Source organism: Apium graveolens, chromosome 2 (assembly GCF_009905375.1).
Source record: "Apium graveolens cultivar Ventura chromosome 2, ASM990537v1, whole genome shotgun sequence".
Lineage (NCBI taxonomy): Eukaryota > Viridiplantae > Streptophyta > Magnoliopsida > Apiales > Apiaceae > Apium > Apium graveolens.
Genome location: NC_133648.1, coordinates 149296462 through 149306641, shown reverse-complemented (window position 1 = coordinate 149306641; position 10180 = coordinate 149296462).

Here is a 10180-nt window from a genome sequence, read left to right as displayed (position 1 = left end):
GGAGTCTAGGGTTCGGTTGACATGTGAATCAGACTGTTCTCCTCTACATGTAGAAAATGGTGGGGTTGCACTACTGCGACTGATCATCGTAATTGGTCTTCCTGGCGCGGGAAACTCCCGTAATGAGTTCATCATCCAATTGGATATTTCTGGAACACTGCCCAGAGCCCTTCGATAGAAAGGCTACAGCTGAGCGATTGTTGAGTGTTAGCAGGGTCGAGTTTTTAAATTGATGTTTTCATCAAATGAATTATCTCGTAACTTCATTTCATTTTGATGATATTCCAAAGATTGATTCTATACAAGTTTTGTCTTGTAGCTTCATCTATGGGATGAACTAATTATAACTTGAACGATGGTAGTTCAAGTAGTATTCGGAAAAGATATAAGTACATTGGGGTATCTTGTAACTTCATCTTTTCAACTTATATCTAATAATGATTATCTTATGCATGACAAAGATTTTCAGAAAAACGTTGAGACAAGGTTAGATATATGAGATCACCTTGCAACGATATTTTTATATAATTATAAGCTGGAACTCTGTGTGCATTATACATGTCAGAGGATTTCAAAGATATTGAGTAGTATATATGTATATATGTACTGAATATTTTGCGACTTGTCGCTATAAGATATCAACTTGGTTCAATTCTTCTTGAACAAGACTTTCATGAGTACTATGAGAATGCTCATATATTGCTAATTATTATACATATTATTTTGGTGGGCGTGTTGCTCACCCTTGCTTTATTCTTTCATCACACAACAAAAGATAGACAAGATGAACAGGACCAAGCTCCCAATTCGTGAGCGGATAGGAAATGTTCCGCAGTTTCCTGTAGGTGTTGATGCCACTATAACTGAGGTGGGAACTACCAATAGGCTAGGTTTTCAACAGTTGATGTACTATACTTATATATATTATGAATTGTAATAATGGCAAATAATATATAAATTTATTCAGAAACCCTTTTAAGGTGTAATGGTTTATAATTGTGGAATAAAATGACTTGTGTTATTTTTGGTATTCATCTCTGAGACTATAACTTGTGGTGTGTGTGTATATTGTGGGGTCACATTACGCAGTAGTTGGTTGTTTATAAAGATTGAGTGTTATTAAGGTAAATGGAACTCGTGACAACCCGGATCGCCGACCCCGGATTTGGGGGTGTTACAGAAATGATACTCGATAAATAGTTAAACCTCGAATGAGTTCACTCTCTAAAAGAATATTTAAAATAATATTCCTCAATTAGTTTATGTCTACGTAATTATTAATCTTTAATGTTTAATCAGGTTTGAAATAAATAATCGTTGGAGTATACTTCTGCCATAATAAAGGAATAGGTATATAGTTTTTATTATTCGAACAATAAATATAGTTGAGGGAATATGATCGTTGAGAAATCGTTTTAATAAAAGTTCGAGGTATTTTAATGATTCGTAAGTGGACGTTAAGTCCCTTTAAAATGTACTATTACGTTCTTGTAATCGTCCTATAATATCACCGGAATGATTCCCGGGTTTTTATCTTGAAATTACTACCGACTCTCGGTCTATTATAATACGTTACGCTTAAAGCGGAATTAAATACTTTACGATATATACTTATCGTACAACATCGCTACATTATGCGAAAAAGTTCAATTACTACGTATCTTGGCAAGCATGGTATTTATGCAATGATAATAAAACAATCCTTTCACAACACAATAGTAAAATGGAGTTGGGTTCGTAAACTTGCCTGGAGTCCAAGACACATTTCCCCGACTTCCTCTCATTCCGGGTTTTCTAATCAACAAACATCATAATCTTAATCAGTATTCCTACTCTCATCACCAACTTATATTTCTAATAAGTTCAATACTTCATAACTTTCATTATTTGACCGAATCCAAATAAGTATCACTGCTTGGTCGTAACGGACGGTCCAAGTGGTCTTCTAGAATTGACTTTACTGAATATTATTATTACGTGACTTGCACTCTAACATTTTTAATAAATCTTAAATTAATATTTTAATACGAAACCACCTCGAGGAGCTTCTTGAGTGATTATAATATTTATCCTAAGAGTTTCATTTTGATAAAATAAATTTAATTTGGTGCAAAGTATTTCAAAAGTTTGGTCAACTACGGAGTTTTACTATTCAAACCGCTTTCACCAAAATGTTGATATCTCTCAAACCGTTAACTCAATTGATGCAACGTTTTTGCATGCGCGATCTAGAAAAAATTTAGGACACATCATTTGAAAATTGTTTTCAGGTAACAGGACTGAAAATCCCGAAGTGGCAGTTTCCTAACAGGGGGTTGTTTTGACATTCGTACTCCGCGCGACTTCGGCTGCGACATTTTTATAAAATTAAAAAATCAACATTTTTACTTGAAATGTTTATGGAAGCTAATAAAATATATTTCTTACTCTCTTTAAATATTTCATGATTTATGAACATTTTTAGGTCAATCCTTTATATTTTCAAAATTCATATTAGTAGCAGTTTTTGTCGCGTGAACCACTTTTAGTAAAACGGCTATAACTTTTGATCCGTCAATCGGAATCAAGCGATTCAAGCGCCTAAACGATTCTTATAACATTTTTTATCATAAAAAAGGGTTATTTTTCAAGAAACTACAATCTACATTATCGGGACTTTCTGCAGAAACTTAAAATTACGTTTTGTTCGTTTTAACGAGATTATGTTTACGATCGGGGTTTCGTTTACGCCCTAAATCTTTATACTACCACCAACAATAATCATATCATCATCAACACACTAACTCCTCTCAAGAACATCATGTTCTTGAGGCAAGAACAATCAACCTTAAATCTACTTAGCTAAACATCAAGATTTCAACAACATCACCTTCAAAACTAGGTTTATAACTTCATACTAAAAGGATCTTGAAATTGAATCTTAAATAAAGTCCGGTCAAGGATTTTTACCTTTATTGAAAGCTTGAGATGTGGTCTTAAGGATTGTGGAGTCTTGGAAGTGCTTGGTATGATTTTTGGAACCTAAAACCACCATGGAAATCAAGAAACCAAAGAAGGGTTACTATTCATACTATTCACTAGTAACTTTCTTGATTTTATTTCCCCCATCAAACTTTGATAAAATGAGATCAAAGAATTATCTTACCTTATTTTGGTTGATAGGAAGCTTGAGAATTAATGGGAGGATTTAACCATGGCTAGAACTTTAGATTTTGATTTTGAATTCCTCCCTTGATGAAGAAGGCCGAATGGAAGAAGTGAAGAAAGGGGGGGTTTATACTTGCTTCCTTGGTTGCTTCTTGGTTGTCTCTTGGTTTTTTCTTGGAAATGAGGTTGTTATAGATTGTAGTTGATTTTTATTCCTTAGTATATATGCTAGGATTTGATCTTGGTGCCAATCTTGGAGACAAAACTAGCTAGCCTTTGTAGTTTACAAGCTAAGCTACTTAACTTAGCTCTTTAGCTTACTATTTGCTAGCCCTTGGTTGATCATCCTATACCTTAGCTCACTATTTGATAAAGTAACCATGGTTACTTTCTTACCATGGTTAGTTAGTGCGTTATATTTATTTAATCGTCTACGCGTTCGCTCGGTCGCTTAAACGTTTTCGAAATACTTTCTCGTAAATGGTTCGCGACGTAATTCCTTTCATATTTATTCCTTTTGTTTTGAATTATCATTCTTGGATATAAATCCGCAGGGTTTTAAATTCGTAGTTATATTGTGATTCCCGTAATTCTCGATGATTCATAAATATGGTCATTTTCCAAAGTTCGTTTTCTTCGAAAACTAATAGTGTTTACATATACTCATTTGGTACGTATAATCAAAGTATCAACTCCGAAACTCATTTTCTCATGCACTACATAGTATGGGCTAAAAAGTTTTCCCCATCCGTCAGGGTTACTATTCATTAAATGTTTTTTACAAGGTCTCAAAAATTCAAGTTATTATATTACTATTCATAAATGTCTTTTACCTATGTCAAAAATTTGGGTTCTTACATCAGCTGTGATTACTTGACTGCTTCATGTGGTTATCTTTGAGTCATCATCTTTTGCCACAAGTGACATATCTAGAAATTCTTTGTTCAACTCTGGAATCTGGGCATCTACCTCCCTGTTTACCATGGTTGATTGAATTAGCTTCAAGATATTTAAACCTTCTGTTTATTGAAGACTTTCTCTGATACCAATTATTGTCCACTAACAATAAACTTTGATTAATTTGTAGAAGGGGGGTTGAATACAAATTAAAATTTTCAATTGTATTTGCGAAATAAAAACTGAACACAGATATTCAAAATTTTTCAGGTGGTTTGTTTTTTGACTTGCCATATGAGTTTTTAGCAAAAAAAAATCTGTTACGATTACAAAGTAATCTCACATCTGTAGTTTACAGTGTATTACTCAGAGAAGGATCTCTCTCTCTCTCTCTCTCTCTCTCTCTCTCTCTCTCTCTCTCTCTCTCTCTCTCTCTCTCTCTCTCTCTCTCTCTCTCTCTCTCTCTCTCTCTCTCTCTCTCTCTCTCTCTCTCTCTCTCTCTCGCTCCCCTCTCCCCCTCATCTCTCTCCCCCTCCCCTCTCTCTCTCTCTGGCACTCAAAATGTAAACCTTCTTAAGTGAAACATCTGTTACACCTTATTTTATATACCACCAAGCTGCAGTGCTTTCTAGATAATACATAACACGGTCTTCTAGGTCTAGCAAGATTGCTTCTCCATTCTTTCCCGTGAGGTCTTGACAAATGAGGCTAAAATTTATCTTGATATTTTGCTTTGAATATCTCTCCAATTTTTTAAGCATGGAAATAAAATGTTTCTTCTTCTTCAAAATCTAAGATAACATGCAAAGTTTTGCTTGGTTTTAATTTTCTTTACTCAGATATCCATCAGACCATATTTTATGCCAGACTCAGGACTTGACCAATGACAAGTAACTATCACAAGCTATATGAGTTCCCTTAGTCATTGACAATCACTGGATTAACTATTGATGGGTTGATGTAGTAAGCTATTGATGTTGAAGCTTCACTTAGCAGTTGGTAGTTTATCCATTGAGTCAATATGACTTATGAATGAATAACATCATTATTATCTACTTCAAGAATCTCACAGAAAATATTACAAAAACCACATTAGTTGATGGGAAACTCCTTCAACGGCTATCCCTTGGGATGGCTAGCCATTGAAGGCTACAATTTGACTTAACAACATAATTATTCCATGTGATTTTCTTATCATCAAGATTCATGTTTGATTCCTAACATAGTATACCTATACTATACTATTATTAGCAGAACACCCTTCGACCAGTTGTTTGGTACAATTCTTGAGTTAGATAGGAACTTAGATTGATTAAAAGCTGTAAGATGCAATAACAAAATGATATTTCATATACTAAAACTTAAACTATACTATCATTGATTCAGGATTCGAATTCCGTTAACAACAAATTTTAGTTAAACTTTTATATTCTTTATTTTTATATTTTATAGTTTCTAAACAATTTCTACATGTTCAAGGTTTGGGTCCCGTTAATAACATATTATTTTTAGACTTTATATTATGTATTTTCCATTAGGACTCAAAATACCATAAAATATAAATTACTATAACTTATCTTCTTTAATTTATTATTTAATTATTGAAAAAATAGATATTAAAATATAAATAATATTAAGATAAAATATATAATAAAAAATCTTTCGTGCTTAAACGTAAACAGTGCCTCACACGGGTTATAAGCTATTGTGTACATCTCAACAACATATTATGTGTTTAGTGATTTTTTTACGAATTAAATGAATTTAGTTATTTTATGGCAAATACGATGAATGTAGTACGATTAAGATTTCATATTTAGAGCCATATATAAAAAAATATAAAAAAAATTAAGTTACAGAAAGAAAAAAGAGTGGTAAAGTGAAAAAACCTAATGTAAATTGTATATATTATCTATATATACTATACTATGACCCTCATTTTAGTTTCTTTTGGTTATCTCTTTCAATCAATAATAGGAATCGATATATCCAAATATTAATATATTTTGACATCTATGAAACAACATTGATTATGTCAATATATTTTCTAACCCTCCCCTCAAATCCTTTTTAAGTGTACTATTTCTTACATTATTTGGGCTTTCATAAAGCCTTTAAAGGTTATAAATTTGTTATGTTACGGCCCACACTACTTACTATGATACTTACTTATGATATAAAATCTTATTCAGAGTTTACGCTAAGCATGACATACTAGTCATATTGAACCATCAAAATAAAGATGGATTAAAATATCTCACATAGCTCCCACATCAGGAACGCCACTGGTTCAATTTTGAAAAAACGTAACTACAAGTCTTGATTACACACTACATTGTTTTAAAAGTCTAAATTTAATATTACAATCCAAAAGTTCACATTTATGAATCCTTCATTTCCAATCATACCCCTTGGTCACTACCTGCACAAATTGTTGCCTATAGTCATGCCTTGAACCACCGGTCTGCTTATCGGCGGTCTGAATGTTTCTCACCATATTCTGATCTAGCTATAAGATTAAATAAAATAGGATTGAGCATAATATCAAAGAAAAATCAATAGCGATGATAATATGAAATGAGATCAAAGTATCAAAGCATAATTATTAATGGATAAGCAAGAGTAAAAATTGAATTATGAATTTTGAAAACTAACTCAGTGTTACAAGCAAAGATGGGTGATCAGCCCACGTCAGAGCTCCGAATCACATATCCAATTTGTTTCTCAACTGTATAGGATCATCTCGGCAATATTGGCCTTATTTATTTTAATAATTAAAAAGACCGACGCCTCGGTCATTAAAGTTCCAATTTTAGTTTCCATTAAGGATACCTAATTGAATATCAAAGTTGTGTTTAAGCATAAAAGCATAGTTATTCTTTTCAACAAGGGTTCACTATCTTAAGAAAATCATAGTTCAACTTAGAGTATTTTTTGATAACTAGTTTAGGAATTTAGAGTATGGGTTATGTTTAAGAAAACAAGGTTACATTTTAAGCGAGAGATAATGTTATCAAGTATACAGGATCGAACTGGGTTTAAAATGATACTATGCGGTGAGTAATTAAGGTTCATTATCTCGTATTCCAGTCAAGAAATTCAAGTTAATTAAAGTTTAGAGATAGGGAAATAAGTAGACAAGTGAGTTTATACACTTGCCTGGATGTCGACTGAACGACTATCACTTTACTTCTCCACGTCTTGCTTTCTGAACTTCCTATGCGTGACTGTATATAACAATACTAATCGGTAATACTCTTTCCAACTTTTACCCTTTCGTGGTAAATAAATAAATGATAAATAAATAATACTAAAATAGTAATATACAATATAAAATAATGATACAATATTAACCAGGTACTTTATTAATCTCGAAATAAGATTACATTAATTGGTTTTACACATAGCACGTAATTCAATCAGCACATACAATAATATACATACACGCGCGTGCGCGCGCGCGCACACACACACACAGACACATATATATATATATATTAATATTAACTCGATTACTATGACTCGCATTAACCCGTTAACATGCACAACTCTTATTTCACATAATTATGAACTTAAACTTATAGAAATTCACTATCATATAATAGCAACACATTATACTCTTTTTATTCTACAATTTCTAACAAAATTTCAGCATGACCTATTCGTATATATGACTAACCCATTATTCAATAATCAACCACAATTTAACCTTCTAATCAAAACTCATGAATCCACCATTCAATTTTATCTTATCAACCTCAAACTTAACATGCAGATCAATTACATTATATAACGATTACCTATTACTTAATATAACATCGAACCATCAAACCAAACCGAAAATCACAATTTAGACTGGATATTTAAATCTGAACTCCTCAAGTTATAAATTTTTAATCAAAAAATAAACTTTCAACATCAATATTATACTAGCATATATCACAATCTATCATCCTTATAAGAATCAAGTAATATCAATCAAATTCAATTAAAACAACTAGAATCTATCATGCAATCTTAACTAAATTTGTATAACTAATAATCAACCCAGTTATTCCTTCAAAATACAACAAGAATTATAGAAGGGGGGTTGAATGTAATTCTGGCTACTTTTTCAAATTTAAAAGAAAGTTCTAACTTGATAAATATAACAGTGTTTGATTAGCAATGGTGCGGAATAAAAGGTGATAGAAATCAAAACACTAAGTAATAAAAACACAAGCTTTTAAAACTTTCTGGTAGATTTGTAAGTATCCACCAGATATATATATATATATCAAATGAAAACCCTGTGAAGCTTTGAATAACTCACAGCTACTTACAAGTTTGAACAACTAAACTACAGAGAAATGCTTATTGGATACAGCTTGATATTTTTCTCTGAAAATAGGCTTGATTAGTTAATTGTTCTACTTACTACACTTGGTTTATAATCACCAAGTTTACATGATAATAAGACAAGATAACAAAACAAAATATATCTAGTCTAACTCCATGCTACTTCACTACTCTATTCCGGCATCTTTGAATATCTTCACAATTGTATGGAAATGGTAATGCTTCTTTGTTCTCAAATTCCTTCTTAACAGGCTACCACATTCCTTTTGCAAACACCCAATGCATGTGACTGTGTTGTCACTGTCAACAGCTATTTGAATTTGATCATCCATCAGGACTATGCTTTACATCTTTTGGGAGCTTTGTTGATCATCCGTCGAGAGTCTTTGTGAACCATCCGTCGGGAGCCTTTTATGTCACTTGACTCCATTTTATTTATACAGAATTACAAGAAATCTTGTATTTACAGTTAGTCACCTTATTCTGTATATCCACTAGCAGTCAACATGACTCATATACTCCTACAGAATCTACACAATGATGCTTGCAGAAATGTGTTACAATTCTTATTTGTTACATAAGCTACTCACTCGATGGATGTCAGTTTGTCATCTGTCGGGACTATAAAGTTCATTCGTCAGGACTATATTTGATCATCTGTCGAGTGCTACAAAATTCACTAAGTTAAATCTACTAAGGTGTTTTGTTAATTTATCATCAAGTTCACAACATATTCCCAAAAATCTCCCCCAATTTATATCTACTGGAATTGTAGCCATAAATTAAGAGAAACTTGATGATAATAAAACACCCTAAAATATAGATTAAAATGTTGTAGATAAAACTGAAAAGTGCTACAGTTCTTATTGAAAATTGAACAAAGCAAAGTGTACAAAGAGTTCTCACAATTATTATCAAGGTGCACATCTAGTCTGAGCAGATATTTCTATTTCCTTGATTGTCTGTATTTCTTCCCAACTTCCTGTAGTTTTCTTCTATTTGATTCTGGAGTTGTCTGTGCAATTCAAGTTCATCAGCTTCAGATAGATCCAACATTTCTTGCATTTCCAATACAGTCTCATTACTAGGGATACTCAATTGGTCATCCAGTCTGAAGAATCTTTTAACTCCCTTATCATCCATGAATTCCATCAGCCAATAAGGCCTCAAATGCACTCTTTTCCCAGTGAAAGGAATTGATAGAGTTTTTGGAAGTACATCTTTTGTTTTATTACTCCTTAGCTCTTCAATCTTCTTCAGAACCAATCTCCTTGCAGTCACATTGAACCCAAAGTTCTTTTTGAAAGATGAGTAGATCTTTATTAGTACAGATTGACTTTCTTCTAGAATCCTGTGAAGAGGCCATGTGATTTCTTTCCCTGCCTTGTACTTAAACACTAATCCTTCAGGAAGATGTCTATGAGCATCAATTCCTCTTACTTCTACCAGTTTATCCAAGTAGAGGTTTAAATATGAAAAGTCCTTGATGTCACAGATGTATAACAGATCTTCCTTGTTGACTGCAGATTTAGATTTGGTTAGGGTCTTGTTTTCGAGAGTTACAGGCTTGCTTATCTTGGTAGCTCTTATCTTTGTCTTCTTTGGCTTGTTGAAGATAGGTAAGTTGAACTCAGGAATTGGTAGACTTTCCCAGTCTAATGGCTCATCCTTTGGAATTATAGGCTCACCATGAAAATTATTAGTTGGATCCACCTTGAATTCTTCATGTGCCACTGAGGGCTTGGATGTCTGAGTTGAAGTTGCAGACTTTTTGGGAATGTAGTTTTCCATTTCCTTA